Raw genomic sequence first — 21,012 nt, forward strand, 5'->3', positions numbered from 1 at the left:
ATATAAGGGCAGTAACGTGTCTGATAAGAGGAAAAGTTTAAGTCGACTGTTTATTCAACTGAGAGTGAATGTATTTATAAGAGTAAATGCATGATGTGAAAGGGAGGATGGTGTAATATTGAGATTCTAACGACCCTCAATTCAGTATTTACACAGGGTGGTGCATTTTTGACGCACCAGAGGAAAATCAAAGCATTTTTCATAATTTGATAATTGAAACTATTGTCTTTGATAACCAATGAAAGAATTTATTTTTTCCACGAGCAGAGCTCATCCGCGAATGTTACTATAGTTTGGTGACTAGTCACTGGTATCTGAATCAGAAACAGGTTTGGTCCTAGGACGTATCCCTGGAGAACACCAGCTTTTTTCTTCTTTCTTTACCCGGAATAGACTCTCTGAGAAATAACAAGAGAAATGTGGGTACTTTTTTAAAAGTTTGTATATTAAGTCACCTTCCCAGACTTCATCAAAACCTTAATACACGAACAGAAAAGTTTCTCTTCTAATTTTTTTCGATTATATCAGTAATTCTGTGGACTTGATATATTGTTGAGAGTTTTGTTGTAAAACTGAATCTCTCGTTTTCTAAGATCTTTCGAATATTTAGTTTCTTGAAGAATCCTGATATCACTGAAAGTCGCGATTTTGTTGTATATAACGAAACTCATGGTTTTCCAGGTTTCCCTGCCTTTATGATTTTGGCCAGCTTACAAATTCCAAAAAATTGATATCAAATCGAGAGATGAAATAACCCCCAAAAAAATCAAACATGAACAATGTGAATAATTAGAAATATGCCTAGAGGACCGTTAGTTTTTATTTTTTATTTTTTTAAATTCATGAACGGATTGAACGAGAGTAATAGTTAATTTACTATTCAGTATGAAAATTAAGTTATGAGCACTTTTCTGAACAAAAGAAAAACATTCTAATAGTTAATTTGTAATTTGTAACAGACGCCCTCTTCAAAGCTTAAAACTCCAAATTGATTTTTTTTTACCTTTGGCGAAGAGTAATAATTCAAAAAGCGTCTAAAAGAGCGACCCCCCAGGGCTTAATAATACCGTGCCACTCTATTTAACAAAATAACGGCCTAAGGGGGAATTAACGAAACGAAGGAAGGACATACGGTGCAGCAGAATGGAACAAAGATTCCAAAGAATTTGACGAGTTGACTCTTTGGTACGTGAAGAAACCCACCCCCAGCGTCGATTCAGGTGCAAAGGGGCTTTACGGTAAACAATGATATCCATTATTAACACTGCCCTTTGGAGAGGGCAAGGGAAAGCAGGAGCCTTTGTCCACCACCCTCCTAATTGCAGCCCTTGACAGTAATAACTGTGATTTCCTTCGAGATCCATCATCGAAAGGGGAGGGAAAATACCGGCCGGCCAGAGATTTACTGTTATTAAACACTTAGAACCCTTATCTGGGATTTGCAAAGATCCCGGGGAATAAAATCCCTCGCAGTTTTCATATGAGACGGTTAACCGACTTAGCATTTACACAACAATAACTATTGTGTTATTATGTAATATCCAAAGTAACTGCATTAAGGGAAAAATCACGGGCTTACAAGGGTTCAATGATTTTTCAGACGTTTTACTTCTAATACAAATATGTCAGAGGATACCAGGATATCATTCGGGGTGAGAGGAAGGAATAATAACATTCTGCTAACATTCAAGTTTGAAGTTACCAAAACGTCAAATATTAAAGGTTATGTCATGTGAACTTTGAACTGTACTTAAGATCTAGCTATTTATTTTATCATATATAATCTGTAAGACCATGTTGCGCTGAGGAGATGAGCCAGACAGTGCAGAAATTATCTATTATTTAGTTGGGACTAGAAATAAGGTAAGGAAAAGAGGGCGTTTTAGACGACCGCAACTAGGAGGACAATAAGGGTGGGACATTAAGAAAAAAGCTTGGCTTTGTGGATTGGTATGGATGAATCATTTGAAGTTTTTGTGTTTGGATCTGGTTACGAATCGGACATCTAGGTCTCTATGAAACGGTAGGTTGGTGACTAAGAAGGAGCGTTGAAGATGCGGAGGACTTTGGTTTGAAAGGATTGAATTCGTTGGATATCGGACGATTTTTGAACTCATGTTGAACCCGTTGGCTCAATTCGGTCTTGATGATGGGTTTTGGTCTGAGAGTCGGCAAATTCATGTTTAACCGGCACAGGGTCACCTACTGGGTCTGAGTTATTCAAACGCATTTCGGCAGGAACAGTTCCTCACTGAGGACGGCGCAATGCCGAAACGTTTGAATAAAAAAAAGAAAACGAACGCGATTGGAGACAGACCCGGTAAGTGACCATGTGCCGGTTAAACATCAATTCGGTCTGTTGAACTTGACAGCTTAGTCTAGATACTGGCTCATGTAGGCATCTGAGTTGTTGTTTATTATGTTATTGTCTTTTTAATCTAGTATGTGGGTCTAGTATTCTAGTAAGCCTGCTTTCTAAATAAAGCTTAGGTTAGGATTTGAGTAGATGAAGAAATTAACTTAATGCTTGGTGCACTGATGGGCAGGTCTGGAGTTTGAGCGTAAAGCAACGTGATGACACCGGTGCACCAGTCAATAATGAGTCTAGGTCTTGAATTACTTACGTTGCAAGGGTAGAGAAGGAGAGTGTGGCAGGTAGTGATTTGTGTGTTAGAATTTGTGGAAATTTCAGCAGTGTAAATTGTGTCGAGGATTTTTCCTAGGATACTTCCTTGCATTACGCCAGTTTTGATTCGCATGATGCGTTAAAAGTCAGATCCCGATTCTCATTCACACCAAAAGGTTTCGGACTTTATGGACGATATAATACATGTGAAGCAGGATAATTTTAACTTGAAAAAGAGACCGGTGTGTCAGTCGAATGCTTTCGAACACCCACATATATGCCCGGGCAATTCAATACTACTTGTTTTCTAGAGCTGAGGATGTCGGGGGTCGATGACTTGCTTTATGTGCAGTTGATCACTAACGTTAGACGTCTCCGATCGTTTTGGTCTGCCTATGCTTAGACTTTTTGAGCTGTGTAGAATGCTTATATCCCGAACAATCCCTTGTAATCGAAGCTGATTTGTTTTCACATTACATAGATTCAAAATAACTAAACATTATCACTAATTTGCTTGTTTCCCGGTCTCCCTGCCTGCTGAAAAAGCTGCAGAAAACTGCGCTTCTTCATCTTGACATTAAGACATCTTCAGTGGTGGTTTAATACTTTAAAGTTTAGAATAGACGTCGCGCAAGTCAGTAAGCAAAAAGTTAAATATTGTAATTTTAACAATAACATAATTTTGCAACCAGGAATATCATCAGGTTGAGATGAGATGACCATCCACCCTCTGGCCCATTATTAAAGAAACCAAAACGTGTTTTGTCAGACCAAACCAGTGAAAATAGGAAGACCAAAAAAGATCACATCAAAAGCCCAAATTACCTCGCATTTAGTTTTTAATTCGTGAAATTTGGCCAATAGTTTGAGGTGCTTGTTTGTTATCCTCGTAATAACCAGCTCGGGCAAACCGCAAAACGTTCCCCTTCAGCATGAAAACATGACAAGCAAGGCCGCTCATTTCACGTCAGACCAGTTCAAAAATTAATGAACCGGAATGTGAACTTCTCCCTCGCCCAGACCCTGCCTAGCTCCATTATTGCTAAGACTCATTCTTTCATGGATGATTCTTTAATAGGCGGATAATAGCTTTTAGCCTCTAAGGTCATAAAGTTGCCCGTATTTTGAAAAAATTATCTAGTAGCAATCTATCTGCAGACTGGGTAAGAGGATGCATTTTTTCTGCTGTCGCGGTATTTCTTGGTGCTATAATTTAAAAAGGGAAGAAAGGATGGTCTTAACAATTACAAATTTTCCCTTGCCGAGCATGGATGTAATAGGTTGTCCCTCCAATAAGGTTGGCGATCAAGGGTATAAGAAGCCCTCGTAAACCTCTAACAAATCGAAGATGGCGGTAAGACGAAAACGAACAGATCATAACATCAGGCAAAATGACCGACTATAAATGTATTAGTATTAAGAAAAGAGAAAAAAATAAGAATAAAAGGAATCAGCACCATCTATTTACCACATCTATTGTACAATTTCTAGGTGCAAGGATATTGAAAGATTTTTTCTAGAAATTTATGGGTCGATTCCGATCATCCTAGTGGGCCTATCCTCCCTTTTTTCGTCTATCAGAAATGTATCCTCATTTAACCAACGTCTGCTTTGTTTTTGAAAGCCTTGTTGGAAACTATTGCCTCACCCTTTTTATAGACAGTGAAATAGACGCGTCTGAGAGTCAGAAGCAGCGTTGAAAGTTTGCATGATCGTAAATGAGCAAACTGCAAACAGGAGGATTTTCCTGGTGGTAACTGTCCATGTTTAGACACTGAACTTTGATACAAAAAACTGAAGATTTGTAAGTTTTTCACAAGACCTTTGGTGTGATGAGCACGTAGTTACGATGATTCTGCTTTAATCCACAAGCTAAAAATCGTCTGATAGGCCAAAATACAAAACTACATTCTACGCTGTGTGTAAAATCCTTAATTCATGCCCAAAGTTCCCTAGGTTGTAGGTTGTGAGGAGTGGGCTTCTTAACCACTTTGCGATCCGCGGTCCGGGACCAATACTGGTATATTGTGCAATCTCCACCGTTGTTTAGTGCCCATCATTAAGCCTAAGGCTTTTACCAGAAATGGAAGGCATTGCCCCTGGAGATAGCGGAATAGAGAATACCAATCGATGTAAACACTGAAGTTGACCAAAAGCCGACACTCGTCGGATAGAAACTAAAAATTAATTTATCGTTAGTCCGAGTGACACAACCGATGTTGCATATAAAATCATTAATATAGGCCATTTTTTAATGGCTGTTGGTTAATAGAAGTCAGTTTCTTTACGACCTTGATAGGAAATAAAAGCTCGTGAATTTTCATTAGGTCTTTCGGGTGATGTCACCAGTACATATGAATTTATGGTTTGCTTGAATGCCACTATCAATACTGTACGTACAATCCCTAATTTAGGACCGAGGTTGTAGGTTCTTTATGACCTAGCGCACCACGACCAATATTGGTCTATTGAGGAATCTTCATCATCGTTTAAAGCTCTTCATTAGGCTTTTTACCATATCCCAAATCTTTGTTGAGGGATACCGTGTCCCAGGAGTTGAAAGCCTGCATAGGACTTCGGACCAACAGAGGATATTTTCCACTCTTCCTGTTTTCAGTGGTAATATCTGCCCCAGGTTTTTACTATCAATATAGCCCTAAATTTAATAGTTGCTTCTGCTAATGGGTCTTTTATGAACCCTTTTCATCCCTCCATCTTGGGATGCATTCACATTGAATCGAGGATTTATTCCTGGCAAGTTGTATGTCGCAAAAGTGACGTTTTCGAAACAAAAAACTACATTTGGAATTAAAAATTATAAATCTATACTCAAATAACATTTAATGGTTGGTCTTTGTTGGTCTGTGAGTGGATAACCATTCTTCCAAAGCTCTGGGTCCGTCTATTCTCCGTGATTAGAGGGTTCCCTCTGTTGCCATATTCAATTACGTATAGTGCGGTCCCAGTGTGGTATAGAATATTCCAGTGAAGATGGCGTGAAGCCCAAATGTGCGCAAGCGATAAGAGACTGTACATTTTGTTGGAAGTCAGTAGGTCTTTATCAGGTCATGTTCTTTAAAGCGTAGTAATTATAACCTAAAATAAAGGTTTAACCAAATAATTAAAATTTATTTTTGTTGTAAGGGTTATTGTTAAGTACGGTTTAAATTTTGTATGTTTTAACGTTTTCTTTATTTCATAAAATAAAAAAGTAACATGCTTATGAAAATGTTGGGTTTGAGACGAAAGCGTAGGAAACCAATAATGTCGAATTGTCTATTTTTGGACGGTAGGCAGTTTAGGAGTGGTTATTTCGTCCAGGGCTCCCGAGACCAATGGCGTCGGCGGCCTGGAGAAAGGGTGAGCCCTGGAAAAAACACTGGAATGTGTCTCGCCCTGGAGTTGGTAGTTTATTTTCCGAGAGAGCCGTTTAGGTCGTGACTTATGGAGGGGGCATACATCACTGGCCGACGATAAAACACATCTGAGGTAATTATATATTTGAATATCGGGATAAAAACTAAGTGATGCTCGGAAGCCCCCCTGTGGACAGCTTATTTCCATTGCAGATCCACGGTCATATTTTTCCAGAGGGGACAAAAACTCCCTCTGCGGCGTTTATCGGGTTGTCAACGGGCTTGATGTTTTGTTTCGATTGCCTCGTTATACTCTACACACGTGACATCAACATTCCTTTCGACCTTTTATTTTTTATGTTTGTTCTAAATAATTTCATCCAATACAGAAACTCTGAAACTATATTTTCAGCTCATACTTCCTCTTTTCATCAATTATAGAATGTTTCTTCTTCTACCAATAAATAAATCAATCTTTTATTGCCTTTTTCTTCACAGAAATATACATTTTTATGTAATAAACTTGCCCTATGATAGATAAAGTTAAGGCTAGTTATTTTCAGGACCTTTCTGAACCAAATCGAATTAGTGAAGTTACCAATCCCTTGTCTTGTTCTTGCCCTCCTTCCTCTTCTCTTTACTATTGGCGACCAATTCCTGGTTTTCTTTGACTACCTGAGGGGTTTTCTTGACTATCCGACAATAAAAAATTATAAAAACCATTTCCCATTGCCAGTACGGATCAGGAAGAACATGTACGATTAATAAAACATAAAAGATGGAAAATAATGTATATCCTGGGTAAAAGAACAGGCAGGAAATTCTGGTAGTGAAATAGCTGATCTAAAAGTTAAAGAAGTGTCTACGAATGATACATTGACACCTGAAATGGAAAGAAAGCCTATTTCCGCACTACAGAAACAAATTAGAAAAAGGACAATCGAAAAATGGAATCAAGAATGGGAAAACAGCAATAAGGGGGAATGGACAAAAAGTTGCTTTCCGTCTATCAAAGATAGGATAATAACTGGCATCCAAATAAATTTTAAGACAACACGGACACTCAAACCACGGCAAACATAAAGCGTATCTTAAGCGCTTTGGTTTAGAAGAAGACGACCAATGCAGCAATAATTAGATAAATAAAATGGCTTCAATTTAATTGAATACAAAATCATAAATTTCAATTAATTTAGGTTTTTAGTTGAGATACAAAAGTCAGTGTCACGAGCGGGATTCGAACCCACGATCTTCGGCTAGACAAGCAGCTGCTCTACCACTTGAGCTATCGTGACTTCGATCCACTCGGACACTAACTTCCCATCTCAACCCCACCTTTTGAATTTTCCCTCCTTTTTGCCATTTTTNGGACATCAACTTCCTATCTCAACCCCACCTTATGAATTTTCCCTCCTTTTTGCCATTTTTCAAATGTCGTGTAATCGGATTGGATTCTCGACGACAAATGAAATGGCCACGGAGAGCTTTAGTGAAGTGTACTTCATTTTAATCATTAAATCCACTAATTTCGCGGTAGCCGAGTGGTTCATTTTTCACGATAACCCCCCCCCAATTTGAACACACATATAAGAATTGTCACCATGGCTAATATGCATAGCTCATAACGCCAAAAAAAAGAAAAAAAAAAGTATACTGGTTGAATAAATTCCTCCTTGTTCGAGATTTGAAGTGATTGAACATCTTTCATAGGATTTATTTAATATTTTTATTTTTATTGCATTTCAAACTATCGAAACCAGTCAAATGACCTAAAACTGAACAATCAAGAGTTCTAAAACATACTTAAAATTTCAGAATTTAAAAACTTAACATTAGAAATGTGTGGTGATTGGTGACCGTTAGTCGATGATTATTCAGAAATCGTGAGATGCGGTCTGGTGTGATGTAGGTTTTAGAAAAACATTTTCTTTATCGTGCCAACGTTTCGATCTTTATTGAGATCATCTTCAGGGCCTGGGATTTATAAACATTGTTTAAATTTAACAAAAACATGAAGGATGTGGAAAAAAGTGAATTTATATAATGCAAAAAAATAATTTTTATATTCAATCAAATTATTCTACTCACTTCCTCAAAACAGAAATATCTCACTGGCATTCTCAACACGACACGCAAGAATGGCACAATTACGCAGAAAACAAACACTTTGAGTGAGTAGAAATACTTTGATTGAATATAAAAAAATATTTTTTTTACATTGTATAAATTCACTTTTTTCCACATCCTCATGTATCGGACTCTTGAAGCAACCGAATGCTTTCAATTATGGATACAAAGTCTGGAGTACTCCTTACATATCCTGCGTATGACCAAAATTGGAGTATGGCTCAGAAGATAAGGATTTAAGCGCCGTGGCTTAGGGAAAAACTAAGCCTTAAGGATTATAACATGCCCCAATTGATGCCTTTTTCGCACTTTAGTGTTCTGAAAACTATGATGCAATTGAAGAGAGATGGAGATAATGTGTCAACTTGATTGAAGCCTTTATTAAACTTGAAATATTCTCTTATTATGTCCATTTTTTATTATGGCCTTAACTCTATATTACTACCTACAGCTTCTTTAGAAATTGGTAAACCTAGTGTGTTTGAATAGTCTACAATATGACCCTCTATTCCAAATTTGAAGTAATGAACATATCCGCCGATAGCTATAGATGCAGTTGGGACTACAAGGATTCATTTTCTAATTGTGGAAAACATCATATATGCCCTGGTAGTGCAAAGGTTCTTCACAAGTTTGGTTGATCCGAGAATGGAATAATGGAAGCACATGTCGAACTGATCGACATATCACTTTTTCGGGTCTACTGACACGTTCTAACTAAAGCATGATCTTTACACATTTCAACCTTCATTTGCAGAATCAATCTAACCGAGCTTCTCGTTGAAGTAGGTGAGAAAAGTAAACGAGCAAAAATGGTCGGAACTAGTAATATGATGTGTCGATCAGTTCAAGATGTGCTCAACTATATTGTCTCTACTAGGGCGAAAGTTTGGAAAAGTGTGCAATTGTCGTGAAAAAGGGAAGGTCTTTAGGTGTCCAAAAGCCATATTTTCCTTTATTTTTTTTTCGAAGATTCTAAAATCTTGAATAATAATTCTTAAATTGACTTGCTAGCTCATATGAGTCAAAAAAGACAAACAGTTCCCAATATCATAATATAAAAACTTCTCTTTAAATAAGAACAGTATATTATTAAAATCTTTACGTTCGGTTTTTTCAAGAGGTTACGTAGCGCTTGGTCCGTTCGTCGCATGTTCTGCAGCAATAGTAGACGACTGTTTCGCTTGGTCCGCCGGTCACTTTTTTGCAGAAGGTGCACTCGAAGTGGTACAGCTTTGAGTTGAACACGGATGCCCGGTTGTCCTTCCCATTGCAGTCGCCACGCTCCAACTTCTTCTAAAACTCATTTTGATTAGGGCGAGTCAACAATTATGACTCTTTAAGAGTTAAAGTTAGATTTAATTTTATGCGAGGACAAATTATTTTCTACCTAGAAAATTTAGCACCTCGGACTGGATGGTTTAGTTAAGAGGTTAAGCATAAAGGTACAAGGGGGAAAATCTCTTTTCGACCTTGCGCTCCAAGACCAATGATGGCATATTGTGCAATCTCCTTCTCTGTCTAGAGCACTTCGTTAAGGAACTTAAGGCAGCTTACTAGATCCAAAAGCTTTCTTAAGGGGTCTGGTGTGTATCATCAGGCCTTATTATATCGCCTCTGGTGTCTGCAGTCAGACTATTATTCCTGTTAGTTCTTTCTAGGATAGACTATTATCCGAGCAGGTCCTTGGTTTTGTAATTGTGCCGTTTGTTGTTAATCCTTTAATGATTTTTTTCGCATGCTTCTGTTCTGTTGAATCAATTAAGATTTGACTGTTGGATCTCCGTTTGGGGCAAGTTGTTATACCGCAAAAGGCCTCAGGGCCGATAGGTGTGCCGACGGAGCTTTCCGTCGCCAATTTGTCGTCCTTCTCATTTTCTTTCTGCCATGTTTAATCTAGAAGTAATCTGCACAGTTCCATAATAGTGCTTCTAATGAAAGTTTGAATCATTTTACTCCAGAAATACCCTAGACCCTAGACCATTGCTCGCAATACGTGGTGGTCAGAAGAAATAAAATCAGGAAAATATCCGGTAGAAAAAAAAAAGCTTAGAACTTCAAATCCCTCTCGTGGAATATAATAAAAATGGGAATCTCGATAAAAACTACAAAACTGAGAGTTCGTCAGGCCAAACTGACTTCGGTCCAAACACTGAAACAAGACTGAATATGACGAGACAGCTTCGAACAGACCAAAATGATCCTGTACACTTGGGTTTGATGAAACGACACAAAGAAACATGGCATATTCACACTTTCTAATTATATCCATCAAGTTAAGCACTTGTAACTGCTTTTACTTTGCTCTGGGTGATTGGTGATTCATACATGTTTCAGCTTAGATTTTGATATTTGAATTCTTTTCCAAGGTTAAGTATCAACTGCAGCTCGTACTGTAACTTCATATGCCTCTTGCTTGACCTTCCCTCTCTGGGGTATTATAACGTTCATCCCCTACATAACATCTTAAAAATTCGCGTGGTATGCAAGGTTTTCAGTATCTTCAATAATGTTCCAACCATTTCATATCTTTGATGCTATTTTTATTGTTTACGAAAACAAATCGTGGATCGTCTATTGTGACAGTTTTGACCTATATGCAGAGTGTTCTTAGAGGTTCTCCTACAAAGGAATTTTAATTTTATGATTTGTCTTCTGCATTTTAATGGCTAGAAGGTCAAAATTGATGTAATTATATCAACTGACATAATAAAGCTAATAAAATCGAAAATGTACGAAGAACAAGAATCGCAGTAATGGTGTACCAATGGCTTAACTAATGAACCTGATTTATTTCTGGATGTTGTCAATGTGTTTGTATGTACTAGGTGCAAGAAGAGAATCACATGTAAAAGATAATACAAAACAAACATACTGTCGAACTGTGCATAGCTAATATAAACGCTGTGATGCAATCCACCTCATGAGAAAACTGGTCCTTTTAACTAACTTAAAATAAGAAAATATGACCAATAAATGGTTTAAGCTAATGTGCTGCAGATTTGTAGGAAACATAAAAGCTCAAGTAACAAATAAAACCTCCTCAAAAAGCTTATTTGTTCATAGCTGGTTCATAATTATTATAAGATTTTTTTTTTGGCATTAATGCTTATGATTTGCCCTTTGAAAATTAAACCCGAACACGCGAAACCTTGAGTTTCTATCTGTACTAAAAAAATAAAGTTCTGAAAAAACAACAACAAAGGTTTACCTGAAAATCGTCATTAGCTTCGTCCATCGATAGCAAGTACCTGCTGTTTCACAAACATATGTTCCCATTTAATTTTTATTTTTGTTCTGTTACATTAAAAAAACCTAAATTCTCTCAATAAATGGCTTTAAGATTTTTTTTCTAAAAACTATACCTTTTATAATTTGAACTGTCAATAAAGATAAAGAATAATATAATTTAAATAAACAACGCCGAAGACTTTATATCCTAAAAACCCTTTTTGCTTGTCGTCTTTAAATTTTAAATATTGTCTATTACAATTATTTTTCATATGAAATATTAGGAAAATGTATTGTTTGCCGCCTTTGAAAAATATGATAATTTGCCCAATATTACTTTCTTTCTTGTTAAATTAGCAGATATAAATTTGGTTTACTCATTGCATTTTTTCAATATTATTGTTAGACAGAAAATAAATTTAGAGTAACTTACTAAATAAACTTAGAATGTATAAATTAATAAAATTAATAAAACAGTATATCAGTAAGGCATTAGATTGTGCTTTCAATTTACTTTTATCGAAATTAAATGTTATAGGCTTCCATGGGTCCATATTGTTGTGGTTTCAGAGTTATTTTCATGGTAGACAGTTTCAAGTAAAAATTAATATTTTTCACATTTTTTCATCTTTTTCACTAAAGATAAATTGTGCCAAGAACCTAATCAGTAGGGTGTTGGGTCTAAGTAACATTAAATTTTTGGAAGAGAATGTAAATATAAATATNTATAAGAAACGCACTGTGATCGCATGTACCTGAAAAACAAAGAAAGGAAGATTTTACTGGTTTTTTAGACTTATATGAGGTAACCTTTCTCGACCACGTTTTTAATTCTTATTGTAATTTTAGTTGTAGTTTTTAATTATTAATTTATGCAATTTAAATAATGTTTAGATACTGAGCCCCAAAAAACATAATGTACTTCTGTGCCCAAAACACCATGTCGTTTAATTCCCCATTAAGGTTTAAAGTAAGATATTCAATTTTTGTGTAATTTGTTTTTTTTTTCATGTTTTAATTGTTTTTTTTTATATGATAATAAAACAGGCCCTGAAGATGACAGTATAAAACTGTCGAAAGCTCGGCGAAAACCGAAAGGAAGTTTTTCTCTGTGTTTGACCTCTTCCGTAGATTCTCCGAAAAGACTTCATGCTTCCAGCAGGTCGATAATCTAGTTCATCGTTAAAAATTAATAATTCTTGGTCTAAATTTATCGGCGCAAAATCTGGAGTGTTTCAGGGTTCCTATTTAGGCCCTTTATTACTTTTCATCTTTATTAATGATGTTGCTGGTTTTCTCTTCTAAACGACTTGCTCTTTGCTGACGAGGTCAAGCTGTACCATGTAATTAATAATGATAATGGCTCAAAAATAGTTCAATCCTTTTTCAAATTTTATTGACTGGTGCTCAAAAAATGGACTTAAACTTAATTTTGATAAATGCTTTGCGATGTTATTTTTTAGAAATAATAAAAAAGTTAATTCATTCCATTTTGGTAACAAATTTGAACACAAACTGTGACCAAATTTAAAGACTTTGTTGTAACATGCCCTTGAATTTTACCAGCAAGTAACCAATATTACTAATGAGCCTTATAAATTTTTAGTATTTGTGAATCGCAATACTCAACACTTTAGAAACGTATTTACAAAAAAAAAAGAAGTTAAAAAAGAGTATGCTAGCCCTATCTGGTCACCCTATCAAAAGTATCTTTTTACCAAACCAAGTCCAAACTAGTTTTTAAAGATGCTGCTTTTAAATTAAAAATCCCTTCAATAAATACGTCTTATGTGCACTTATGCTTAACCCTAAACCTTATACTTAACCTAAATTCTGGGATTAATCCCCTTTCACCACATGGTAACAAGGACAGAGCAGAAAACCATCATTAGTATTGATAAAGAGAAACTTCCAACAGGAATAAAATTAAAATAGAGAGACAGCTACAAAATAATGAAAGACCATTCGGTACTCATGGCTCCGAGAGACATGAACAGGATGTTTGAATTTAATCAAAACTTCCAAATAATCTAGGTACCAAAAAAGAATGGGAACGAGAGGGAAACACCTCCTTTAAGAATGGCACCATCCTTTGGATCTGCTCCACAACACAAGAACACAAGATAGTGCAAGGGCATGAGTATTCGGTCCTTGAAACAAATCACACAGCATCTTCCAAGCTGAGATTCACGCAATCGAGAGATGTACTCAACTCGACCTGAATAAAGGGTACAAAAACAAGAACATAGCTATCATGTCAGATAGCCAAGCAGCCATCAAAGCACTAAACTCAAATATCATTAGTTCAAGGATGGTGCTGAACTGTAATACCAAATTAAACATATAAAGTATGTTATGTAAAGAAAAATAGCCTCTGCTGGGTCCCAAGGAGTAGCAGGCAACGAGAAAGCTGCTATACCGCTGATAGGACTTGAGCCCATCTGTGGCATAGGAAGCCACACTATCAATGAGTACCTCAGACAGAAAGACAAAAAGAAAATGAAGGAACAATGGAATCCACTCATTGGACACAATTAATCCAAGAACCTCCTAACAAATTTCGGAAGGAAATAAGTGACAGAATGTATCAAAGGAAGCAGGAAAAAACTGCAAATCCTAACAGAAGACTGCAAACTAAATGGTCATTTAAAGAAGATTGGAATAATCCAAGACGGCAATGCAGATTCTGCATAGAGGCAGAGGAGACACCAACACATCTACTATCAAACTGCGGAGCTACACTTGCCCGCAGAAGGAAGTGTTTTAGAATGTATAATGTGACCATAGAAGAGCTTCAACCACTGAAACCAGGCCTATTAATTAAGTTTCTTGATGAAATAGAACCTATGTGCTTTAGGCAGAGAACAGGGGATACAATAGCTCTTAAATGGCGCAGTATACTACACCCCGAATATTACATCTACATCTAACCTTAAACCTCTTACCTTTATACCTTAGAAAGGAGCAAACTCATTCACTTCACCTCTGTAGCCATATCAATAGCACATTTAATAGTCTCCAATTGTTAAGCCAAATCACTTTCAATGTCAGCTCTCACAAAACTCAAAATCCCCTCCCTTTCTCAATCCAAACTCAAAAATATAATTACTTACTTCACTACGACATTTCTAGAATTTTACCTGTTGGTAATGAGCATGCTATCATTGATATGTTTAACACAAACAAACTTGCAAGAAATTTTTCTCTGACTATAAAATTGTAAATAATTGTGTTTAATTTCTTTTCTTATACAGATGTATGCTTTTTTTTAAATATGTTATATATGTTTGTGTTATTTTTATCTATATTTTTATATGAACAGCATTTGTCTTGGTATTTTTATAACTTTAGATTTGTTATTGTTGTTGTATCTTTGTCAATGAGCTTCTTGTCTGTCTGTGTTAACAAATAAATAAATTAAGGGTTAAGAATATGTCCTCGGTTTAATGGGAATGAAGTCGAAAAGAGAGACATGTGGGAAAGAACTCTATCCAGGAGTGCAGGAACATTTTGGTCTATCTGAAGTTGTAAGGCTTCTCGTCATGTTCAGTTCTGGGTCAGTGTATAACAAATGGAAACTTAAAACCTTTCAAACTACGCGCCTTCTAAAGATGTCGCAGCGAATGAACAACAATTAAGGTCATCTGGAGGTATTTTACCATATAAGCCAGTTTATACTGAACCTTGGAAAAGCACCCAATTTTCAAAAAAGAAGTTTTGAAACAAGGTGAATCATCACTCACACAGAGAAAAGTGAAAAGAAGAGTTTAAAGATGTTAGCTTGCAAAGACGTCCACCGGATACAGGGAAGGACATGCATAATTCCATGTTTTTAGCTCATTCAGTTTAACTTTAGTTAATACTTTCAAATTATTAAGCACATTCTTTAGTGGCTAATATGTACATTCATCATCACGATAACTTTAGTTTTTCCTAAGTGAAACTTGCTTAAAGTACCATTAAATATTCCATCGATTATTGACTTGAATTGATTATTGAATTGAAAATTATGTTTTTTCCGAATTCACCACTGCTTTTATCATACATGCACCATTTTTCTCGAGAGCTCCTTTTCCAATTAACTTTTAACCTTTTCACACTTCATCGTCGTAACTAAATCGACTCGAGTGTAATAAAGAAACTCCATTTGAGTGAAAGGGGAACGATAAATAGTCAAGATGGCCGACTAATTATTCAAAAACAGAGAATACAAATGTTACCCGGCTTGTAAATGTATACACACATTTAAGGGTTGTTGATGGGTCGGTGTTGACGGGGGGGCAAGGCGTATATCAACCCTCTCTGCCTGAAAATCAACCCCCCGCCTCCTTTTAAACTTATAAATTTCAAGACTTCATAATTATTCTTTAAATTGACGGCGAATCGTATGTCAGGTGTAACACATTTTTCTTTAATATTAAAAGTTCCTTAAGATATAAGTAGTTCAAAGTAGACAGGAAGTACTAAGCGAATTGTCAAGTAGACGGATTGTTTTGTTGGGCGCATAAAATGCAGCAACGAGGATTTTTCTTGGGATTAAGGATTGAACGTTTTGAATGCGACGGATGAATCGCATATTCAGGCCAGAAGTCCATATCGCCTACACTATGGTTTTATAAACCACTCTTGAGTTTTGAGATGTAAATCAAACTTTGATCAAGAGGTCGTTCAACAGCCTTTTATAATGTCAGAACTTCGTTGCGTTTTAGCCATGTCACGTGTGGGGTTCGTTCATCGTTTGTGGAAGTAAGGTCGGAGACATTCGTCTAGTTTAAGCTCGTCATGACTTTCGTAGGACCCCTTACATTCACTCAGTCACACACTCACTCACTCATGCACTCTCACTCACTAACACCCTTCACTCTCACTCTCACTCTCTCTCTCTATCTATCTATCTCTCTATCTATCTATCTCTATCTCTCTCTTTCCCTCACTAACTCTCTCTCTCTTTTATTTTTTTCTCTAACATATTTCCTTCATTCACGATCTCTTACTCACTCTTTCTCGCTCATTATCTCTCACTCACATTCTCTTTTCTATTTCTTTCGCTCTCACTTTCAGTCATACACACACTCTCCCACATCCACTATCTTCACTCACTCTTTCTCAATCCCTCTCACTCTCTTTCTCTCTTTCTTTTTGTCCTTCACACACACGCACACCCACTCTTTCTCTCTCTCTCTCTCTCTCTCTCTCTCTCTCTCTCTTTTATTTTTCTCTCTAATATATTTTCCTCAATCAATATCTCTTACTCACTCTCTCTCCATCACTCACATTCTCTCTCACTACTCACTTTCTTTCTCTCTATCTATCTCTATCTATTTATTTATCTATCTATCTTTCTATCTATCTCGCTATATATATANGCTCTCGCTATATATATATATATATATATATATATATATAAATAAATAAATAAAGATTAGAGAGAAAGAAAGAGAGAGATTGATATCGCTTTATTTACATAATCTCTCAAGATTTGCTCTCGAGGACCACTCTAACATCTAAAGAGAAAAAGAAGACAGAGAGAGAAAGAGAGAGAGAGAGAGAGAAAGAGAAAGAGAGAGAGAGAGAGAGAGAGAGAGAAAGAGAAAGAGAAAGAGAAAGAGAGAGTGAGAAGTAGCGCTGTATTTGTATAGTTTTGATTATTTTTGTTTTTTATAAACATAATTATTTTAATTTCTTTCAATTTCCTATTTAACTGAATCCGACATGTAATTCTAAATATAATGCCAAGCTTAGGTCATAAAGAATACTACCTTTTATCCTATAACCTTTAATGAAACTGATGTAATTAATGAAAATGAATATTTTAATAGTCACAATCATCACAGTCAAAATAATTAAACTGAGCTGATTTTTAGACAATTTCTCTGCGATTAGGACCATTTCGCGAAGAAATGTCTACTCCTGTTGAAGAAATCTTACGGAAACGTACTAGTGCAAAACACCTAATCCGCAGTTGGGGGGAGATATTACCGAATGTAACTGGTGAAGGGGATCTTTTTACTGAGGGTGATAATAATGTGGGCCGTTGAAAGTTTCGAGTGGAAATGACATGATCTAAATCTCCATAAGCACACACACTGACGCACTTGTCTAACAACTAAGCCTCTTAGAAAATCCCTCAGGGTCGGCTACTGATTAAGACGTCAGTGTCTAAGGGTCCTACTTGAATTACTATGTTTGGTCATCATTAGGCGATTTAACTTTGGCCTTCGTGCCTTTTTATTTTCATTGTTTCATATATAATCTATTAATTTGGTATTAAGGATTGAAGCATTTCATACTTTTATGGTGGAATGAAGGCAAACTACTTCCACACCATCCAATGTAGTTCTACAGTCGTCTAAGCATAGTTATCGCCAAGGGAACTTAGAAACGTAAAATAGCTGACGGTTCGGTGAGGTGAACGGGCACCCAGTACATTCCTACTAGGCTACCATCGAACGAGAAAGGAGAGGCCGAGTGGGAGGAAGGAGCCATTACCATATTATAATGAGTTTGATCAGATCTCCGTGGCCACTAATTCCAGGGCGGGCCAGGAGTGCACGCATATATCAGTCGGGAGTCGGGTGCGTGACCCGACCTCATAAAGACGGCCGTTCATTGGTAAGACAATAAAAAATTATTTGGGGGATCTCGGAAGAGACGCTTCGCAGTTTATTAACTCGACCTATCTGTTTGTTGTTACCACTTTGACAAAATAATTAGAAATCAAGGTGAAAAGAACTTTCGTTCTACGATAGAGAAAACAGTTTAAAAACACTATCACTTCAGATTTACATTCTTCATTCCTATTATCATTTGATTGAAGAAAGTTTTTGTTTTCACCCAAGATTTTGTGTAGTTAGGAAAAAGGATGACATAAAGTCAGTCTTTAGCTAACTGTGAGTATGCTTTTAACTGCATATTATAACTCAAAATATGTTTCATTGCAAGTGTCACAATTGTCATTTTTAAGTCGGATATTGGCGTTAAGTAAGGCTGTATCTTATGACCATTGATATCTATCTAAATTACCATCTCAGAAGGCTGGGAGATAAGCAAAGTCGTAGATTCTGCAAAGAATGGGAGGATACCCCGACACACGTGACTGTGGTGCTACAGTGATGTAGGTATTGCGTTAACCATGGAATAAAAATAGAACCTGGACTAAGAATCAAATTTCTCGACGAATTTGGTACTTTTTTTTGGATAAGGGTTCGAAAACTTCCACACTGATTATTGACGAGTTACCTTCATAATTATAACCAAACCTTGGAGAGTGCATTTTAAGGCGGCGTTAATTGGAGTTTTGAACAACACACCACACTGGTGCTAAGCATTGCTAGCCACCAATGTCTATATATAAAGTCAGTCCTTAGCTACTGTGAGCTTGCTTTTAGCTGCAAATGTAAAACTGGTTCAACTCAATTTTTAATTATTTCTCATTTTCCAATAATGGCTATTGATTTATGTGCTGCCTTTGACCGAAGACACTTTTATTCAAAAGATCTGTCACTTCCAGTGTCACAATTGTCGGACTAGTTCTTTTTAAGACGGATATTGGCGTTAAGCAAGGCTGTATCTTATGCCATTGATATTTATCTAAATTAGCATCTCAGAAAGTTGGCGGATAGACAAAGACGGTAGATAGCGCTCAGGGCGCTTTTGCCCCGGGTTGTGGGGAAGATGTGGACTTTTCCACGGCGCTCTAAAACGATGTAAGTGGTTTTTATCAATATCCTCCCAATGCTCCCGTAAGAGAGGGTGGAGTTCCCAAATTTCAAAAAATGGGGGCGCTCTGGGCCTCTTCTCGGGGGTGGCTTTGGTCGGCTCGCACGGGTTGGGCGGGTGGTGTCGCTGGCAACACGGAACACTGGCCGTGTGCATCAAAGCAAAGCCAAAAAAAAAAAAAAAATGACGGTAGATCCTGCAAAGAATGGGAGGAAACCCCGACACACGTGACTGGGAACTGCACTAACCATGGAATAAAAATAGACGAAATAGAGAGTTCTAAAACTACCCCACTGCGTACTGACAAGTTTATGGTGTAACCCTTATAATTATAAACAAACCTTGGAAAGTGCATTTTAAGGTGGCGTTAATGGGAGTTCTGAACAACTCACCCCACTGGTATTTAGCATTGCTAGGCATTATACTTGAATTGCGAATATTAATGAAAGAAGACCTCGGTAGAACAATGTGAACTAGTTTACGTTCAAACATTGCTTTTGGCAGGAGAGTTCTTTACAGACACAGCCATAACTTCTCAGTCGGAACTCATCATCCACCTCCGCAAGTCTTTTTCCACTTGCCGCCCAATCCAACGGGTGGCCAGCAAAAAGAATTTCTGGGTAAAAGATTAAGACCAGCCGCACATGCTTTCCTGCGAGGATGCTGTTCGATCATCTCTCACTCTATCCTATGATCTTTAAAATTCTAAAAAGGTCGTAAAAACCTACACCTTGGCAGTACGAGAAGAACGATTACTGTTTCTGTGGATCGCATTAACGCTTGCCACGGACTTCAAGTGACTTCTCCTAACAGCAGAAATGAATCTGTTTCTCCGCGTTCGCCAACCATCGAAACAACAGCTCCGGCATCTCCGGCAACCACTCTCCTCTATCACCACCCGTGGCGGATGTAGATTAGGCATCCCGGCTAAACTCTTTTCTTGAAAAGGAGGAGAGTATTGAAGTGCCACTCTACAACGCTAGCTCTCTATTGAACCCAGCAACTTCAGGAACCTACTAAATCTCTAATTTACATATCCAGTTTTATTGAAACTGTACAAACAAATGATGTGTCAGTAAGGCTTACTGCTAGTGTAAATCTTAGTAAATAAACATTACTTTGTACTTGTAGTTTGTTCGTAGTCGAAACCTACACGATGAAATATAAGTACAAACCAGAGGATATAATAGCTCTTGAAGGGTACTGTATACGAGAAAACATCAATCAATCATCATTAAACCCATCGTTAGACAAGAGTAGTTCGCAATTGCAAGTGAGGGGGTTTGTACACTGAATGAAAGAGAATATTAAAAAAGAGTTAAAGAGGAGGGGGAAAATGTTTTAGCCATAAGGCTTCGAAGGCGAACGAGTTTAAAGCCGGTGTGAAATCTGACAGGATAGAACTCCATTTGTTGAAACGAGTTGATAAATGCCGTTTATGGAGTCAAACCTAGAAAGTTATATAAATCACGATAGGCCTACGAGGCTATAAACATTCTTTTATAAAAGTATAATAAGAATATTAAAAAAAACCCAAACCCCTTTTGACAAAGGAATGGGTTTGCTGTTGGGGATCCAAATAAAGGCAGGTAATCCAAATAACACAATAAAATAGGTCGGAGGGACAGGGGAAGGAGCGGAGGAGAAAAAACCAGATGTGATGTGTGTGAAGTTGTCAGCGGTGCGTTTTTGGGCCGATGGTGTTGAGTGGAAAGACGTCCTTTTCAAGGATGGATTTCTGGCCGGCTTTATATTCAAAAGGCCCAATTTATTCAGAATTTGTACGGGGACCTTGTGAGAACTTTTGATTTTCGGAGTTAATTTATTGCGTGAAATGTTCTAAATGTGTTACCATGTTTAGACCAATTATCTGTAGATTGTCGAAGAAGTTTGGAAAACTCAGAAATAGAGATGGTTGTCACTAAGTTCTGAAATACCTGTGAGTACTATTAG

At 37.0% G+C, this 21,012-nt stretch overlaps 1 long non-coding RNA gene and 1 other non-coding gene across 2 annotated transcripts; both read right to left on the reverse strand.

The window, feature by feature from the left end:
* Window positions 1-7,204: 7,204 nt before the first annotated feature.
* Trnad-guc lies at window positions 7,205-7,277 on the reverse strand. The gene has a single exon. It is a non-coding gene; the product is annotated as a tRNA-Asp (tRNA).
* A 2,039-nt stretch (window positions 7,278-9,316) lies between these two features.
* LOC106672239 lies at window positions 9,317-11,457 on the reverse strand. Its single transcript, XR_001341214.1, has 2 exons — window positions 11,321-11,457; window positions 9,317-9,405 (listed from the first exon to the last, which is right to left on the reverse strand). It is a non-coding gene; the product is annotated as an uncharacterized LOC106672239 (long non-coding RNA).
* Window positions 11,458-21,012: the final 9,555 nt, after the last annotated feature.

The sequence above is a fragment of the Cimex lectularius genome, unplaced genomic scaffold (genome assembly GCF_000648675.2).
Source record: "Cimex lectularius strain Harlan isolate CLEC.00 unplaced genomic scaffold, Clec_2.1 scaffold17, whole genome shotgun sequence".
Classification (NCBI taxonomy): Eukaryota; Metazoa; Arthropoda; class Insecta; order Hemiptera; family Cimicidae; genus Cimex; species Cimex lectularius.